Below are 20,105 nucleotides of genomic sequence, written 5' to 3'. Positions count from 1 at the left end.
ATGTCTGCCTCTGCCTCCTTATCCTCCACCATGTCTTCAGCCTCCACTGCAGGGACAATTCACAGTGCCCTTCCAGCATACCATATGTGCAGGGCACGGCGATGTCACACTGTTCTGCACCTAGTTTGCCTGAGCGAGCGGAGTCACACAGGGGAGAAACTGCTCTGCGTCCTTCATCAAGAAATCAAATCCTGGCTGTATCGGTTACTCCTGGAGCGTAGAGGGGTTTCCACCGCAGGAGGGTGTCCTTTTCCCGATCGTTGAGGAGTCTGCTCAGCATCCAGTAGTGATCCAAGTGAAGAAGCTCTTCCAAGCGCTAGTGTGATAGCTGTATATTTGTTACCCCCAATAAGAGACAAGACTCTAAATTGAGGGTGAAGAAGAACTTTCTTTATTGATGGCCACAGCTCGGCCTTTTATGCAGGAACACAAACTACAGCAACCAATCAATATACAGTAACAGATAATGCACTCACAAACAGGGGCTTGGTAACATAGCTTACAAGTAGACACTGTGTCTTTACCCAGACAATAGACCAGAGTGTTATCTTGTGTATCGTAATTAAGTAGGTCAGTCTTGAGGTTAAAAGTAGGTATCCAAGGTCCTGGCTAAAAAACATATTTAACTTTAAACAGGGGGATCTGTTACATGGCTCCCTCTTTGTGGAATACTCCAGCAGACCCGGTTTGATCCTTTTCGGGTTAACTGGAGGCTGCCTGGATGACAGATCAAGGACTGATCTTTCATGATGGACCCCTAGAACACATCGATAGAGTACACAATTGGATTCGATATATCGATGATCTGTTTATATGGGAGGGAACCATGGAAGATCTCAATAAATTTATGTGTATGTTGAAAAACAATACGCTTAATATCAAACTTTCTTTTAAAGCAGGACAGGAACTCGAGTTCTTGGATTTGAAGATCAAAGCAGATGTTGAGGGAAAATTACAGACTGAGATTTACAGGAAGAAAACTGCTGTTAACTCCATTCTACATGCCAATTTGGCACATCCAAGATCAACACTAAATGGAATCCTGAAAGGTCAGTTTATAAGAGACTCAAGAGAATATGTTCCAATAGAACAAACTTTCTTGCTGAATCAAAAGAACTGAAAAGAAGATTTAAAGAAAGAGGATATAGCAATAGACAGATAGAAAGAGGTATCCAGATGGCTAATGCACGCAAAAGAGAAAAACTTCTATGCCCTAATGAGAAAAAAACAACAAAAATTGAAAGACAGGATATCAGATTTATTACCAATTTTAATAATCAATGGAAGCTCCTTTCTGAGATTTTAAATAAACATTGGAGCATATAAAAAACAGATCCCAAATTGAGAACGTGCATCCCTGAGAGACCATTGATGACTGCTAGACGGTATAGAAATTTGAAGGACCTTCTTGTCCGTAGCCACTATGTACCAGCAACGAAAACAGAGGGCCAAACATCCATCAAAGGGTCCTTTCTGTGTGGTTCCTGTAAAGCCTTTATCAACATGGATAAATCCACGCAATTTACAGAATCTGATAAAGCAAGAACGTTCGACATCAGAGAGTAAATCTCCTGTACATCGACTGGGATTATATACTATGCGATATGTCCTTGTGATAAAATTGATATTGGCTTAACAACTAGAGAATTTCGAAAAATAATACAGGAGCGCGTTAGGGACATAGAAAAGGCAAAAGACATAGAGGATCTCATTGATTTGAAGACCTTACCTAAACATTTTAAGCTTCATCATCAAAGTAATCCAAATGGATTACGATTCAGGGGCATTGACCAAGTACATTTAGGTATTAGAGGGAGCAATTACAGTAAAATCCTGGCACAGATAGAAAGCAAGTGGATATTTAGGCTCAAGACCCTGACCCCTAAGGGACTGAATGAAAGTCTTGGCTTTGGCTCCTTTCTTTAAACAGTGGCATTATTTTAGGGGTATATGGGGTTATATGTAGTTTTAAGGCTTTTTTTATTTTTTCATTTTTAAGTAACAGTGGTATTGCCTTATGACTAACTCGCACATATTATTGTATTATTTTTCCATTTTTAGCTTGCCTACTTACTATGAACTTGATCTTTTTCATGAATGTCCGTCTTTGGAGGTGAAGCCAATTGTACAACTGGATGAAATCCCTTCCTTTTTTGTTGGGTATCAGAAAACGTCATTAATCCTATATTGGCAGTGAACAACACAAATTTTTAATTAATTTTTTATTTATTTTTGTTTTTGGCACTTTGTGTAGTGATATTTTACTCTATGTATAATTGGTACTCTGTCCAGCCTATGTGCAGGTATCAGGAATATAGGGTGTTTAGTATTTTATAGTATTTGCATCTTGATTATATTATTCAATCATTAAATAATTTATGTATCACGATAATTGGTATAATGGTATTTATTTATGTATTTATATATCACAATTGTATCAATTGTTATTATTGCATTACTATTATTGTAAATATGTTCTGTTATCACGGTTGTATGATCAAATAATGTAGCACGTTTGTCATTGAATAGGTATACTTTAGCACTCATGCACTTTCACTTATCATGTAATGTTCGTAATTCATGTATTATGTATAGGATATGGTGTAATTTTTGACTTGTCTGGTTTGAATATGATTTTTTAGCCGGTTTGTAGTCATCTAAGGATGTACCCCATCTTTAATATACCTAATTTCACAATATAAGATACTTCCTTTGGCTTTCTTCTGATTCCAATTGCAGCTTCTAACATAGATGTCACTTGTGCGCATGACTTCCAATTTCTTCTGATTCCAATTGCAGCTTCTAACATAGATGTCACTTGTGCGCATGACTGTTCGGCCCGCACGTCTGCTTCTGCCCATTCTCCGCTCAGATGCGATGGTGGCGACGGCGATCCACGTCATCACGGTGTGACTGCCCTCTCCTCCACCAGCCTTAGGGGAATGGCGGAAGCTGTATGACATGGCTGGTGTTGATTGGTCATGCGCTGTTTGTGTGGCGAGGACACCTGTGAATTATCACATGTCTATGGTTCTGTTCATCCATAGGTAGGCTTACCTTTTTAAACCTGTCATTTCCCCCTGACTTTTCACTCCTCCTGAGGAAGCGATCACACGCAAAACCCTTGTCGAGGAGCGCCACCACCCTGTCTTTACCTCTCTTTCCATTAGTATGTCGCCATTCATGTCGCATTTGTAGATTAGCGAGTATACTTGTTTGTTATTTCGCTGCTCTTAATATGCACTAGTCACTTTTTGGCACATTTTCTAATGCATATGCACTTTATATATACTTGACCGCTTTACCCTGTATTGGGATCTGTTATTAATATCTTTAGAGGTCGTTTTCATTGTTGCAACTTGTTTTAGTTGAGAGTCCACAATCGCAGTGGTGTGCAACTGTGTTTTTGTCCCTGCTCATTCACAAGCTAGTATTGTGAATAATATATTTTTTAATTATTGTTATCAATAAATATTACATTTTATGATTCTTTAATGGTGTGTTTTGCACTCTTTTTCATGGTAGATCAAGGACTGAGTTCAGTCTGGCGGGACAGCGCTTCAGCGTTACCGTTCTGTTTCCTGGGGAGGTACTGAATGTTAAAGTTATATGGCTGTAGTGCCAGGCTCCATCTCAATAATCGTCCGTTGTCTCCGGCCACCCTGTTTAACCAAACCAAGGGGTTGTGTTCCGTGACTAATGTGAATTCTCGCCCATACAAGTAGGGGGTGAGTTTCTTCAGTGCCCACACTAAAGCCAAACACTCCTTTTCAACTGCCGCATAGCTCACTTCCCGGGGCAATAGTTTGCGGCTGATGTAGGCGACCGGGTGCTCTCCTCTGTCCTCTCCCACTTGGCTTAAAACTGCCCCCAGTCCGAACATGGAAGCGTCTGTGTGGACGGTAAAACGTTTGTTAGGGACTGGGTCAGACAACACAGGAGCATGTACAAGAGCATCTTTCAAGGCTTGAAAAGCAGTTTCACAGGCGGGAGACCATAGGACCTGTCAGGGAAGGTTCTTTTTCATGAGGTCAGTCAGGGGCTTACCTAGGGTGCTGTAGTCTGGTACAAACTGTCTGTAATACCCTGCTGTCGCCAGGAAGGCCAGGACGCGGTGGCCCAAATGCTGGACCTTTGCCATGCCTGTATGACATTTGTCTGGTTTCAGAGTCTGAATCTGATCCAGCACTGCTCCAAATGCCTCAAGTGCTCCTCCAAGGACTCACTATAGATCGCAATGTCATCCAGGTACGCACAAGCAAAATCCTGGAAGCCATCAAGGAGTCTATCCACCAAGCGTTGGAACGTGGCTGGGGCGTTTTTCATCCCGAATGGCATGACCCTAAATTGGTACAAGCCAAACGGGGTGACAAAAGCCGACTTAGGGATATCCTCCTCGGCCAGGGGAATCTGCCAGTACCCCTTACAGAGGTCAATAGTGGTCAGATATCGTCCACTGGCAATGCGATCCAATAACTCATCCACTCGGGGCATGGGGTAGGCATCTGTCACAGTCTTGTCATTTAGCCGCCGATAGTCCACACAGAATCGGGTAGTCCCATCCTTCTTTGGTACCAGGACTACTGGGGATGCCCAGGGTCTAGCGGAGGGCTCAATGACTCTTAGCCTTAACATTTCCTGTATCTCCTCACTCATGCCGGCTCTGATGGCGTCAGGTATCCGGTATGGGGGTTGCCTATTCAGCGCCTGGCTTAGGGTTTTTACCATATGAGTAGCTAGAGTGGTGAACCCTGGTTTTTGGAAGAACGTGTGGCTCTTACTGGCTATTAAGCAGTTTATCTGCTCCCTCTCTGTGGCCGTCAGTTGGTCCCCATGTTTTATCTGACTAAGGGGATTGGTCTGGGGCTGTCTACTCAAGAGGTCAGGTAACGTGAGCTGTCTGGATCGTCAGTGGCAGGGGCACAGACGGCTGCTATTTCCTCGGGTCTTTCTTGATATGCTGTGAGCATATCAATGTGGAATGCTTTATGTACCCTCTCATCTTTGTCGCTGGCGATTACATATGTGGTATCGCAGAGTTGGTCTATCACCGTGTAAGGGCCCTGCCAGGCTGCTTGCAATTTATCATGTTTGGTCGGTTTCAACACTAGGACTTTCTGTCCTACTTGGAACGAGCACCCGATTGTACCATACCCTCTGCCGCTCCTGGGTCACCTGGAGGTTTTCCTTAACCATCCATGTCAGCTGTTCCATGTGGTCCCGGAGCTGCACCACATATGACACAATGGGGGCTCCCTTTTGTTCGGTGGTTCCCTCCCAGTGCTCCCTGATGAGGTCCAGGGGGCCTCGCACACTTCGCCCATACAGTAGCTTAAAAGAGGAGAACCCTGTGGATTCCTGTGGCACCTCTTTGTACGCAAACAGGAGGTGAGGCAGGAGCTGTTTCCAATCACGGTATTCGTCTGTGAATGTTTTCAACATTTGTTTGAGGATACCGTTGAAGCGCTCCCAGAGGCCGTTGGTCTGGGAGTGGTACGGGGAGCTAAGTAGGGACTTAATTTGGCAGACTTTCCACAATTGTTTCTTCAGTTCAGCGGTGAACTGGCTCCCATGGTCGAGGAGGATCTCCCTAGGGAAACCCACCCTAGCGAATATCGCGACCAAGGCATTGGCAACGGTGTCTGCCTGAATATTGGATAAGGCAACGTCTTTGAGACAGCGGGTGGCATAGTCGTTTAAGGTGCCCTATTAGGTCGACTGCTATTGGGCTGAAGGACTCTTCTAGGATGGGCATGGATAGCAGCTTCACCTTGGGGTAGATCCCCCCTTTTTCCAACCCTGCTGGCAAACAGGTCCGGCAATAATGTCGCACATCTGTGGAGACACCCGGCCAAAAGAAGTGCTGGGTTACTCGGTGAGAGGTGCGAGTCATTCCCAAATGTCCTGCTAAGGGAATGTCATACCCTATTCGGAGAAGCTCCCGTCGGTACTTTCTTGAAACTACAAACTGGTGCCTGGCAAGGGGCGCCCCCAGGGTGACGGATTTTAGACACCCGGTATAGTTTGTCTTGTTCCCATACATATTTTTCCCCTTCTGAACCTGGCTGACCTGTCTCAGCCCTAAGGAGATACTTCTGCAGGGAGGAGTAAGCCTTAATCTCCCTACCAAATTCTTCTAGGGTCGTCATGGCTAATATCTTAGTCAAGGAGTCAGTATGTCTTATCTGGGTCTCCCCGACTGGTGGGTTGTTCTCTGTGGTGCGGATTTGAGCACTGGGTGGTGACTGGATGAGCGGCTGCAGTAGGAGAATAGGCTGAGACGAGGGGCCCAAGGTTGTTGCCCAGCAATACTTCGGCTGGGAGGTTGTCCATTATTCCCACTTGTACAATACCTGATCCAGCTCCCCAGTTTAGATGAACCCGGGCAGTGGGGAGACGATAAATAGCTCCTCTGGCGACTCGGACGGCAACAATCTTCCCGATGCAATCATTGTTGTGGACCAAGTGTCGCTGTATGAGAGTCAGGGTGGCCCCAGAGTCTTGCAGGCCATGCGCTGATTGCCCATTGACCAGTACCTCTTGGCGGTGCTGTTGTCTGTTGTCATGAGCAGCGGCTTGGATGGCGTTGGCCTCGTATAGGACCCCTAAGTATTCCTCCGCCTCGGCTTCAGCTTCCAGACAATGGGCAGCTGGTGTAGGTTGGGGCCGGTTGGAGGGTCGTCCCCAGTTGGACCCGGGGGGTTCCAGGGAGCAGTTGCTCCTGATGTGTCCCCGCTGTTGACATCCATGGCACTGTACTCGGGACTGGTTCTGCTGGAACCTGGGGGGTCACGGAACTCTGCCCTAGGAGGTGGTTTTGTAATGGACGGCTCAGGATGAGGACGTACAGCGGTTGATTCTGGCAGTCGGGAATCCGTATATTCATCTACCAGGTGCGCTGCGTCTTGTAGGGTGAGTGGCTGTCGATGCTGAACCCATTCCTTCAGGCCTGGTTGTAATGCTCCTATGAAATGTTCGAGCAGGAACAGCTGCAAAACTCCTTCTCCTGTTGTGGCTTGGCATCCATGTACCCAATGTGATGCAGCCCTGTGTAGCGTACAGGCCCACTCTGAGTAGGTATCTCCTCCTTTCCATTTGGACTCCCTAAACCGTCGCCTGTATGCTTCAGGGGTTAAAGCATACCAGAACAGTAATGCTTCCTTTACCGTGGCATAATTTGTAACATCCTCGGTTGGGATGGCACGAAAAGCTTTATTGGCCTTTCCCGACAGATTGCCCGACAAAATTGTAACCCATTCCTCGGGTGGCACCTGATGTAGCGCACATTGCCTTTCAAAGTCGGCCAAATATCCATCTATCTCCCCATCTGTCTCTTGGTATGTGTTAAATGCTCCAAATGGTACCTTTTTCCGCTCGCTGGGGGTCACAATCGGTAGTACCGTTGAGCTCTCTGGTCTTTAGGCGATCAGTACCTGTAGGTGATAGGCTCTTTTCTCTCTTGCCTACTCTATCGCTGCATTGAGAAGTTGGGTTACCAGTTCCACAGGGGGATTTGGCCCATAGAGTGTCAGCCTCCTTTGTACGATTCTCTGGATCTCGTCCTCTTCTCTGTTCGGTGGGTTGGAGTTAGCCATGGTGTTGTTTTGGTCCAATTCAGCCAATTCAGCTATTAGTTCCTGTCGTGGTCGGTTGCTAGCCGAACATCCACGGCTCTCCAGCAAATCCTTCAACGTTAGCCGTTTCAGTTTCTCATACCGATTCTCCATGGATGTAGTACCTCCTCTGGGAAGATAGGACAAATCCCACTGCTGCCACCTATGTAGCGGCTACCCCTGGAGCATAGAGGGTTTTCCACCTCTGGAGGGTGTCCTTTTTCCGATCGTTGAGGAGTCTGCTCAGCATCCAGTAGTGATCCAAGTGAAGAAGCTTTTTAAAGTGCTAGTGTGATAGCTGTATATTTGTTACCCCCAATAAGAGACAAGACTCTAGATTGAGGGTGAAGAAGAACTCTCTTTATTGATGGCCACAGCTCGGCCTTTTATGCAGGAACACAAACTACAGCAACCAATCAATATACAGTAACAGATAATGCACTCACAAACAGGGGCTTGGTCACATAGCTTACAAGTAGACACTGTGTCTTTACCCAGACAATAGACCAGAGTGTTATCTTGTGTATTGTAATTAAGTAGGTCAGTCTTGAGGTTAGAGTAGACTGACTGTCTGCGAGTGCGTCTACACCTATGTACCTGATACACATAGATGTCTGCTCCATTGTTAAAAGTAGGTATCCAAGGTCCTGGCTAAAAACATCTTTAACTTTAAACAGGGGGATCTATTACACTGGCTTTCTCCTCGACAACTGAAAATCTGAACCATGGTGACCGACAACGGGAAGAACATGGGGTCGGTGCTGTGTCAAGGAGGGCTGAGCCATGTGCCCTGTATGGCGCACGTGTTCAGTCTGGTTGTAAAGCGGTTCCTGAAGTCTCCACCCCATCTGCAAGACATCCTGAACATGGCCAGGAATCTTTGCATGCACTTCAGCCACTCGTACACTGTAAAGCACACCCTCTTCGAGCCGCAGCGGCAGAACGGCATCTGCTAACATAGGTTCATATGCGATGTTTCCACTAGTGTTGATCGTGCAACAAAGTGCTCGGCTGCTCTGGTGCACCCGAGCACAATGGGAGTCAATGGGAGAACCAGAGTATTAAACCAGGCACCCCCTGCTCTGAAGGTGTCTGGTTCACAGGAAAAGGTCAGAAATTAAAGGAAACACAACTGAAATGGTTCAGGAACTGCATGGGGAGGATGTCTAGATGCATCTTGGATTCCCAGGTCACTGCTGAAAACGGTGTGCTGTCCGCATTTTTGTCGGACCCATTGAAATGAATGGGTCCGCATACTATGCGCAAAAAAAATAACTAACGGACACGGAAACAAACAATGTTCGTGTGCATGTAACCTAATACGTACAAAATCGAAGATAAAATCGATTTTAGAGGAAAATTGTTTAGGAAACATTTTTTCCTGTATATTTACTTGTATATAAAGTGCAAGTGCTGCCAAAAATTACAAGGAAGAGGCACTCCGATACAACCTGTATATCACATAAAGGAGGGCCTCATTCACATTGTGGTACAATTGTTCAGGTAGTGGGACTCCTACACTCATAAAGCATATGCACTAAGTGAAAGGGCTGCCAAAAATTACAAGGAACCGGCACTCCAATACACCCTTTATTACACATAAAGGAGGGCATCATACACACTCTTGAAAAATTATGATTGATGGCCTGCTGGTGATACTCAAAAACATTAGGAGCAAAGGCCTGCTGGTTACCCTCTAAAACATTACGGGTGAGGGCCTGCTGCTGATCTGACCATCTAAAATATTAGGGGTGAGGGTCTGTTGCTGAGCTGACCCTCTAAAACATTAGGGGTGAGGGCTGCTGCTGATCTGACAATTTAAAACTTTAGGGGTGAGGGTCTGCTGCTGAGCCGACCCTCTAAAACATTAGGGGTGAGGGCTGCTGCTGATCTGACAATCTAAAACATTAGGGGTGAGGGTCTGCTGCTGAGCTGACCCTCTAAAACATTAGGGGCGAGGGCCTGCTGCTGATCTGACCATCTAAAACATTATGGGCGAGGGCCTGCTGGTGACCCTGTAAAACATTAGGGGTGAGGGTCTGCTGCAGATCTGACCCTCTAAAACATTAGAAATGAGGGCAGCCTAATAAGCATGTTGATATGATGGAGGAGGAGGACGAGAAAAGGAAGATTGAATTATATACCCTTTTTTGTGGTGGAAGGGGTGCGTGGGAATACAGTGTATTCAATACACCATAAAAGCCACATTTAAAGTGCCTTTATGTTCACCCACTTTCCTCTGGTGGAGTAGAGAAGTCAGGGGCAATCCAGGCCTTGTTCATTTTGATAAGGCAACCTGTCAGCATTTTCAGTTGACACCCTGCGTCCGCCTTCATTGTGAGCAGCGAGCGTTTCAGTAGACACAGAAGTAGGATGGAATAGCGGCATCGCTGCTCACCATCTGTGTTGATTCCTCAAAGTTGCGTAAAACCTCACAGAGGTCAGACATCTGTGCCCACTCATCGCTTGTGAAGAGTAGAAGCTTACTGGGAAGGCGATGACCCTGTTGAAGCTGGTATTCCACTACTGCCCTCTGCTGCTCACAAAGCCTGGCCAACATGTGGAACGTGGAGTTCCAGTCCGTGCTCACGTCGCACAACAGTCGGTGAGCTGACAATTGCAAGCGCTGCTGCAGTGTTGCCAGACCCGCGGTACCTGTAGATGACTTTCGGAGATGGACACACACGCGGCGCACCTTCACTAGTAGCTCAGGCAAATTGGTGTAGGTTTTGAGAAACCACTGAACCACTAGGTTGAACACGTGGGCTAGGCATGGTATGTGTGTGAGCTTGCCGAGCTCCAAAGCCACCACCAAGTTACTGCCATTATCAGACACAACCATGCCTGGTTGTAGGTTGAGTGGCGAGAGCCACAGCTCAGTCTGGTCCCTTATACCCTGCCACAGCTCTGTGGCGGTGTGCTGGTTGTCACCTAAGCAAATTCGTTTCAACACAGCCTGTTGCCGCTTCCCCACTGCAGTGCTACACTGCTTTCTGCTACTGACTAATGGCTGACTGGTGCTGCAAGAGGAGAATTCAGAGGTAGAAGTGGAGGTGGAGGAGGAGAAGGGGTGGTTGCAGCCACTAATGTAGGTTTTGGCAGAAATCCTGATGGAAGTAGGGCCCGCAATCCTTAGCGTGGGTAGCACCTGTGCCATCCAAGGCGATCTTCCGGCCTCTACAACGTTCACCCAGTGTGCCATCAGGAAAATGTAGCGTCCCTGGCCAAAAGCACTTGTAATGTCCATGTGTCAGTCGTTAAGTGGACCTTTTCTAATAACTGCATTGGTCAGGGCACGGGTGATGTTACGGGACACATGCTGGTGTAAAGCAAGGACGGCACACCGGGAAAAATAGTGGCGGCTGGGGACTGAGTAATGAGGGACGGCCAACGCCATCAGGCTGCGGAAAGCCTCAGTGTCCACCAGCCTAAATGGCAACATTTCCAGGGCTAGCAATTTGGAAAGGTGCGCATTTAGTGGTACGGCCTGTGTGTGGGTGGCTGGGCATTTGCGCTTTTGTATGGGGTATGGACATCTGTAGGCTGCGCTGGGACACAGAAGTGGATGTGGTAGATGATGGTGCTTGTGAAGGTCTAGGTGCAGGGCGAGAGGCATCCGGGCCTGCTTCTTGGACAGGGGATTGGCTAGCACGTAACACAGGGGAAGAGGAGGTAGTCGTGTGACCCGCAGACACAGATTGTGGACCCAGGCGTTCGGCCCACCTAATAGGGTGCTTTGATGCCATGTAGCAGCTCATGTTGGTGGTGGTGAGGTTGCTAGTGTTCACGTCCCTGCTCATTTTGGTACGGAACAGGTTGCAAATGGCAATTCTTTTATCCTTCACTTTCCTAAATAAAGAGCCAGACTGTGGAAAACCTACCCCTTGGCAAGGGAGATTGCCGCAAGGGAGTGCTTCGGGGAACATCTGCAGGCCTGTTTGGTGTGGCCTGCCTTCTCCCTTTTGCCACCCCACTGCCTCGTCCAGCCTGTTGCGGTGCTGCGGATCCCTCCCCCTCTGTACTGCTGTCCTCGCTCGGCTTGCCACCTTCCCAGGTTGGGTCAGTGATTTTATTGTCCACGACCTCCTCTTCCACTTCCTCACTCTGGTCATTGTCCTGACTTGTTGACCTAACAAGAACCTCACTTATTGACAACTGTGTCTCAACCTCATCATCAAACTCTTGAGACACTAATCGCCGTTGACTTATTGGCAACTGTGACTCATCATCATCCACCTCGTGAAACATTAATTGTTCCCCACCGTCATCTTCTTCTGACTGTGGATGCTCAAGAGTTTGGGAATCAGTGCACAAGATCTCCTCATGTCCCTCTTCAAGCAGGCTTGGCAAGAGGCCCAAATCAAGGAATGGCGATGAAAATAGTGTGGGATCACTTGTTTGCCAAGACTCTACATGGTGGGAGGTAGGAGGATCAGGGTGAGGATTGTGTTGACCAGACTCTCGGCTACTGAGACTGGACTTTGTGGAGGACAGGGTGGTGCTTAACCGACTGGAAGCATTATCTGCTGCAATCCAACCGACCACCTGGTCGCACTGGTGTGACTTCGAGAGTGGTGTTCTGCGCTGCCCTGCAGACTGGGGCATGAAGCTAGGTATCATGGATGAGTGTGTTTTTTGTACTCTGGCAGCAGGCGCAGTTTCACCGCGCCCAGGGCCACGGCCTCTGCGTGCACCATCAGCAGCACGGCTACTTCCCGATCCCTTACTGCTCGCCTTGAGCATATTAAATGGTGTATATATGATTGCGCAGGTTATGTCGCTGTCAGCAGCGTCTAAACAATTGTGCTGAATGTCACAGATATTTAGGATGCACAAATATAACACAACAGATGTAGCAGAGGTTGTGTCACTGTCAGCAGCGGCCAAACAATTGCACGCAATTTAGCGCTAATAATGTACACTCACCTAAAGAATTATTAGGAACACCATACTAATACGGTGTTGGACCCCCTTTAGCCTTCAGAACTGCCTTAATTCTACGCGGCATTGATTCAACAAGGTGCTGATAGCATTCTTTAGAAATGTTGGCCCATATCGATAGGATAGCATCTTGCAGTTGATGGAGATTTGAGGGATGCACATCCAGGGCACGAAGCTCCCGTTCCACCACATCCCAAAGATGCTCTATTGGGTTGAGATCTGGTTTCTGTGGGGGCCATTTTAGTACAGTGAACTCATTGTCATGTTCAAGAAACCAATTTGAAATTATTCGAGCTTTGTGACATGGTGCATTATCCTGCTGGAAGTAGCCATCAGAGGATGGGTACATGATGGTCATGAGGGATGGCCAAATTCGGACTCTACCAGTTGAATGTCTCAACAGAAATCGAGACTCATCAGACCAGGCAACATTTTTCCAGTCTTCAACAGTCCAATTTTGGTGAGCTTGTGCAAATTGTAGCCCTTTTTTTCCTATTTGTAGTGGAGATGAGTGGTACCCGGTGGGGTCTTCTGCTGTTGTAGCCATCCGCCTCAAGGTTGTGCGTGTTGTGGCTTCACAAATGCTTTGCTGCATATCTCGGTTGTAACGAGTGGTTATTTCAGTCAACGTTGCTCTTCTATCAGCTTGAATCAGTCGGCCCATTCTCCTCTGACCTCTAGCATCAACAAAGCATTTTCGCCCACAGGACTGCCGCATACTGGATGTTTTTCCCTTTTCACACCATTCTTTGTAAACCCTAGAAATGGTTGTGCGTGAAAATCCTAGTAACTTAGCAGATTTTGAAATACTCAGATCGGCCCGTCTGGCACCAACAACCATGCCACGCTCAAAATTGCTTAAATCACCTTTATTTCCCATTCTGACATTCAGTTTGGAGTTCAGGAGATTGTCTTGACCAGGACCACAACCCTACATGCATTGAAGCAACTGCCATGTGATTGGTTCACTAGATAATCGCATTAATGAGAAATAGAACAGGTGTTCCTAATAATTCTTTAGGTGAGTGTATATTGCAGCCAGATAAAACAATAGTCCTTAAAAGGACTTTTGGGTCTCTAACACCTTCCATGACTAAACCCTGCCTACAAAAAAATTCCTGTCCCTACGCTATCTGTCCCTTCTGCTGCAGCTCTCCCTGACTAACACTGAGCCGAACCATGTGTCATCGGGTACTATATAGCACCCGATGACGCGTTCCGGCCAGCCAATCACTGTAATGCCAGTAACCAACATGGCTACGGCATTACAGTGAGTGCCAGTACTTCCCCGCACGTTTATTAGCTGCGTAGCAGCCATCAAACATGCGGGGAGGAGACTCAAAAATGTCAAAATGGTGTTCGGCCGAGTATGCTCACCCAACACTAGTTTCCACCCATTGGAATTCCACCCTGCATATTTTGGACCGATTATATGAACAGAGAAAGGCCATAAACGATTTTATTGATGATACAGGCAGACAAAGGAACTCCCCTGTGTAACTTCGATGTTAGCCAGTGGCAGCTCATGCGTGACACCTGCCATTTGCTCGGACCCTTTGCGGAGGCCACTTTATTTGTCAGTCGCCAGGACTACGGGATGAACAACGTCATTCCACTGCTTCATGTCCTGGAACAGATGCTGCTAAATCTGGCTGGCCAGGGGATAGGAGATGTGGCGATTTACATCTCACGGCCACATGAGTCCTGTGGGGGCTGAACTCGAGGAGGGGGACATTTGAGCACAAGCAATGTGTAGAGAAATGGGTGGTTTTTCTACATAGGTGACAGAAGAGGAGGAGCAGGACCATACCGAGGAGCTACAGGGCAATGAGGAAGATGAGGCAGAGGATTCAGACACACTGTGTTAGTATGCAGTGGAGATAGGGGCAGGGAGTCCCTCCAAGTCAGTTGTGCAAATGGCCTGATGCATGCTTATTTGCTTGCATAGTGACTTTTGTCACCATTCGGCAGAGGGATGACTACTGGCTCTCCACTATGTTAGACCCTCTCTAACGGTCGAAAATGGGGGCCTTTTTTACACCCACTGAGAGGGAGGACAAACTTAGGCCTCTTTCACACTTGCGTTGTCCGGATCCGGCGTGTACTCCACTTGGCGGAATTACACGCCGGATCCGGAAAAACGCAAGTGTACTGAAAGCATTTGAAGACGTCTTCAAAATGCTTTCAGTGTTACTATGGCACCCAGGATGCTAATAAAGTCCTGGTTGCCATAGTAGGAGCGGGGGAGCAGTATACTTACAGTCCGTGCAGCTCCTGGGGCGCTCCAGAATGACGTCAGAGCAGTATACTCCAGAATGACGTCAGAGACTTTAGCGTCCCGGCAGCCATGGTAACCATTGAGAAAAAGCTAAACGTCGGATCCGGCAATGCGCCGAAACGACATTTAGCTTAAGGCCGGATCCAGATCAATGCCTTTCAATGGGCATTCATTCCGGATCCGGCCTTGCGGCAAGCGCAGCATGCTGCGGTATTTTCTCCGGCCAAAAAACGTTCCGTTCCGGAACTGAAGACATCCTGATGCATCCTGAATGGCTTTCACTCCATTCAGAATGCATTAGGATAAAACTGATCAGGATTCTTCCGGCATAGAGCCCCGACGACGGAACTCTATGCCGGAAGAAAAGAACGCAAGTGTGAAAGAGCCCTAAACTACTATCGAGACATCCTATGTAGTCAGTTGGCCGCTGCCTATGTGCACCATCTCCCATCCTCACACAGGTCTGACTGGGGGGTCCCTCTGTGCTCACTTTACACTGCCATGGCTGCTGGGGGGGCAGGAGCAGTATCAGCTCCATCAGCAGCAACTTAAGTCTAGAGTCGCTGATGAACAGTTTTCTTCACCCTCCTACTGAAGAAAGTACTCACCAGCAGTAGCAGCTAGGCATAGAGCAGAACCTGAACCAGCAGGTTGTGGCATACTTGGAGTGCACCCTGCCACCCCACATCAAAAATCCCCTGGACTACTGGGCAGCCAAACTGAATTTGTGGCCGCAACTGACCGAGTTTACCCTGGACAAGCTTTCCTGCCTGCCAGCATTGTGGCAGCGGGAGCCATAGTTACCCCAAGGAGAACTCACCTGTCCACCCAAAATGTGGAGAAACTGACCTTTGTGAAGATAAATCAGGCGTGGATCAGCCAGGATTTTCAGACACCAGTGCCTAATTCATCAGACTAGATCATCCATGGTGCCACACCAACACTTTGACAAAAGAGACCTGTTTCTTCTGGCTACCTGCTACAGCTACTATTCTGATGCTTGCACCCTTCCCGATGCCAGGTGCTCCTACTGTCAGCGACCATCTTCAGCTGGTACTGGTATTGCCCCCCCCCACCTCCCCACTCTGTCACTAGGCCACTCTGTGGTCTCCTCATGCTGCTGCCACCTCACCACACTGTGGTCTCCTCATGCTGCTGCTACCTAAACACTATGTCACTGGGCCACTTTGTGAACTCCTCATGCTGCTGCGACTCCACCACTCTGTGGTCTCCTCATGCTGCTGCCACATCACTACTCTGTGGACCCCTCATGCTGCTGCCACACTGCCACATCACCACTCTGTGGTCTCCTCACGCTGCTGCCACATCACCACTCTGTGGTCTCATCATGCTGCTGCCACATCACCACTCTGTGGTCTCCTCATGCTAATGCCGCCTCCCCGCTATGTCACTGGGCCACTCTGTGGTATCCTCATGCTGCTGACACTTCAACATTATGTCACTGGGCCACTTTTTGGTCTCCTCATGCTGCTGCCAATTTACCACTCTGTGGTCTGCTCAAGCTGCTGCCACATAACCACTCTGTAGTCTCCTCATGCTGCTGCCAAATCCCCACTATGTCACTGTACCACTCTGTGGTCTCCTCATGCTGCTGCCACATCACCATTCTGTGATCTCCTCAAGCTTATGCCACATCACCACTCTGTATTCTCCTCATGCTGCTGCCACATCCCCACTATGTCACTGTGCCACTCTGTGGTCTCCTCTTGCTTCTGCTACCTTAACACTATGTCACTGGGCCACTTTGTGGTCTCCTGATGCTGCTGCCACTTCAACACTCTTTGGTCTCTTGATGCTGCTTCTACTTCACCACTCTGTGGTCTCTTTATGCAGCTGCCACTTCAACACTATGTCACTGGGCCACTCTGTGGTCTCCTCATGCTGCTGCCCCCTAACCACTCTGTCATTGAACCACTTGGTGGACTTTGCATGCTGCTGCCAATTCACCACTCTGTGGTCTCCTGATGCTGCTGCCACATCACCACTCTGTGGTCTCCTCAAGCTGCTTCCACATCACCACTATGTCACTGTGCCACTCTATGGTCTCCTCATGCTCCTGCCAAATAACTACTCTGTGGTCTACTCTTGCTGCTGCTACCTCAACATTATGTCACTGGGCCACTTTGGTCTCCTCATGCTGCTGCCACTTCAACACTCTGTGGTCTCCTCATGCTGCTGCCACTTCAACACTTTGTCAAATTTCTTTTTATTGGACAATGACAAAATCGGGTGGAAGGATCCAACCCCATACCACATTTGCACATACAGAGCACATGGCAATGTATACAGATGCTAACTTCATGGTGTTTACAATTCTGATGAAGACCAATAAATCTTTGCAAGGTTAAATTATACATTGTAAGGTGCTATCAAATGCTGTTAGTTAAAGAACTTAATGTGCAAAAGACGCTTAAAGACTTTATTCAGTAGATATCTGTTAAGTGCAGGTTGTGCGAATCTTGTCAGTCCTTATGTCAGCCAACTAAGAACAACCTTATGTGGGTTTAAACCCAAACTAGGGTAGGAAAGGGGGAGGAAGGAGGGGAGAGGGTGTAACACTACATTCCTGCCACTTGGAATGAGTTGGAAGGAGGGACGGGGTGAACAGGCCCCAAAATGAGGCCCTCCTGTGCACGCACAATAATGATGTTTCTCGTTCAAGCATTTTGATCTAAGCATTATTCTAGCAGCCGTGGGTGAGGTCAAATGGCATTGTGGCAAGACCACAGGGGGGATCACAGGCAATATCAGGCTAACTTGTCACACTAATGCTCAGTGGGTCTGTGCAACCCTCTCTATTGTTACGAAATGCCAGCCATGGTCCCCAAACTTTTAGGTATTTCTCGTGCTGTCTGGCCTCCCAACCAGCCAACTCCTCCAGTCTGCATATCTGATCTACTTTTTGCTCCCAATGTGGAAGTGTCGGTGGATCTTCGCTGAGCCATTTCTGTGGTATGAGTAGCCTCGCTGCCTGTATCAAATGCGTTGCTAAGTTCTTTTTAGATGGTGTTAGGGCTGGTGTGGGAAGCCAGAGAAGCACCAGTTCAGGCGATAGCCGAATACTAGCATTCATTACTTTATTTATCATAGCTGATACCCCGTCCCAATACTGGCGGGGCTTTGAGCAGGACCAAAAAATATGTGTTTGCGTCCCTGACGCCTCCTTACACCTCCAGCACGTGTCGGACTGACTAAAACCTTTCAAGAACAGTTGTTTAGGGGTCTGATACCACTGGGTCAGCACTTTGTATGAGTGCTCTTGCACTTTCACACATCTTGAGAATCCGTGAGAATGAGCATGTATTCGTAATACGTCTGTTTCCGAGAATTCTAAATTGAGCTCGGATGCCCAGATTTTCAGGTACTGTGGGACCCCCATAGGAGTCTGGACATTGAGAGCCAAATACAGCTTAGATATTATTTTGCTAGGGGAGGATTTTAAGTGTAGCAACTTCTCAAACCATGTTGTTTCTGGAGCGGGCTGTCTAGAAGCTAATAATGGTTTACTGACAGAGTTATATTCTATGGTGTCCAGAAAGTTGCTAGAGTATAAAATGTGATTCAGTGGGTGATAGGTAGGGAGAGCTCCCGAAGCCCCATCTAAAAACTCTGTGACAGTGTAACTGCGCAGTTTATTCCACACAGGTGATACAGTGTCAGCAGTGGGTCTTACAATGAATGGAGCAAGGTCAGCCGGCATCAGTGGTGATAGAGTATGTAACAAGCCTTTGTCCTTGTTCAGTTGTCTGATAACGGCCGCTGTGCCTTTAAGCAGCACATGTGAGTGAAGTGAGGATGAGTTCAGACCCCATAGCCCCGCTCTCTGTTTTTTGTCAAGCTGGGACATCTCAAGCTCTCTACCCAGGATAGTAGACCAGGGGGCATGGATATGCAGCCACCTCTTCAGATGAATGGCCTTGTAGTATAACTGGGCGTCAGGTAACGCCATACCTCCCTGATTCTTCCTCAGAATCAGCGTGCGATGTGCCAGTCTCGCTCCCCCCCAAAGAAAAGTGCTGAAGAGCCTTCTAAGTTATGTGAAGAAGGAGGAGGGGAGAAAGACAGGCAGCATCTGCATGACGTATAGTATTTTGGGCATAATAAATGCTTTAAGCAGATTTTTTCGACCCATCCATGAAATATACGGAATTCTCAGCGTGTGCAGTTGTTGTTGGGCGTCGTTCAGCAGTGCAGCATAGTTCAGTCGGAAAAGCTCATCCATTCTACAAGGGATCTTAATCCCTAGGTAGGACAAGTGGGACGTTTGCCATATAAAAAGGAGTTTTCTTTTTCAGCAAGTGGATCTGTTTGGTCGGAGCTGATATATTCATGGCCTCTGATTTTGTGTAGTTTACTTTAAAATTGGACACTTGTCCATACTGTTCGAACAGGGATAACAGACACGGGAAGGCCCCGACCGGGTTGGAGACCATGACTAGAAGGTCGTCTGCGTAAGCTGCATTAAGATATTCTGTAGGGCTATTCTCTAACTTAAGTCCCCTGATGCCAGGATGATCTCTGATGGCTTGTAGCAAAGTTTCCATGACTAATATGTACAGGGCAGGGGATAGGGGGCATCCCTGCCTCGTCCCATTCCTGATAGGGAAGGGAGGTGATAAGGTGCCATTAACCCTGATCCGGGCGCTAGGGTCGCTATACAATGACATGATAGCTCTCTGAAATTGCGCAGGAAAGCCAAACTTATGCAAGGTTTTTATCATATAAGCCCAATTCACCCGGTCGAAGGCCTTCTCCGCATCTACTCCCAACAGGACCAGAGGGAGACGCTTTTTCATTGCTAGCTGTATGGTAGACAGGATTCTGCAGGAGTTGTGACTGCCTTCCCTGCCGGGGACAAAGCCTGCTTGTTCAGGATTAATGAGTTTCGGAAGAAGGGCACTGATTCTACTTGCAAGTAGTTTCGCCCAGACCTTAATGTCAACGTTCAAAAGCGAAATTGGTCTATAGCTGCCACACAACTTAGGGTCTTTCCCGGGTTTGGGGAGAATAGTGACTGTAGCCTCCAGGGACTGTTTATGTAACCGTGAGCCACCCAGGAGCTCATTGCACCAGGCAGCAAGGTGGGGAGCCAGAATTTTTGAGAATTTCTTATAATATCCCACTTCACTTCAACACTTTATGGTCTCCTCATGCATCTGCCACCTCCCCACTATGTCACTGGGCCATTCTGCGGTCTCCTCATGCTGCTGCCACTTCAACACTGTCACTGGGCCACTTTGTGGTCTCCTTAT

The 20,105-nt window shown here is 47.7% G+C and overlaps 1 protein-coding gene across 1 annotated transcript in view; it reads left to right on the top strand.

The window, feature by feature from the left end:
* Nucleotides 1-20,105, top strand: part of TRAPPC3L (trafficking protein particle complex subunit 3L) — a 96,725-nt gene that overhangs the window by 13,907 nt on the left and 62,713 nt on the right. The gene's annotated exons all lie outside the window — the stretch shown is intronic.

This window comes from Bufo gargarizans, chromosome 4 (genome assembly GCF_014858855.1).
Source record: "Bufo gargarizans isolate SCDJY-AF-19 chromosome 4, ASM1485885v1, whole genome shotgun sequence".
In the NCBI taxonomy this organism is placed as follows: Eukaryota; Metazoa; Chordata; class Amphibia; order Anura; family Bufonidae; genus Bufo; species Bufo gargarizans.
This window is presented reverse-complemented; position numbering and strand designations above follow the sequence as displayed.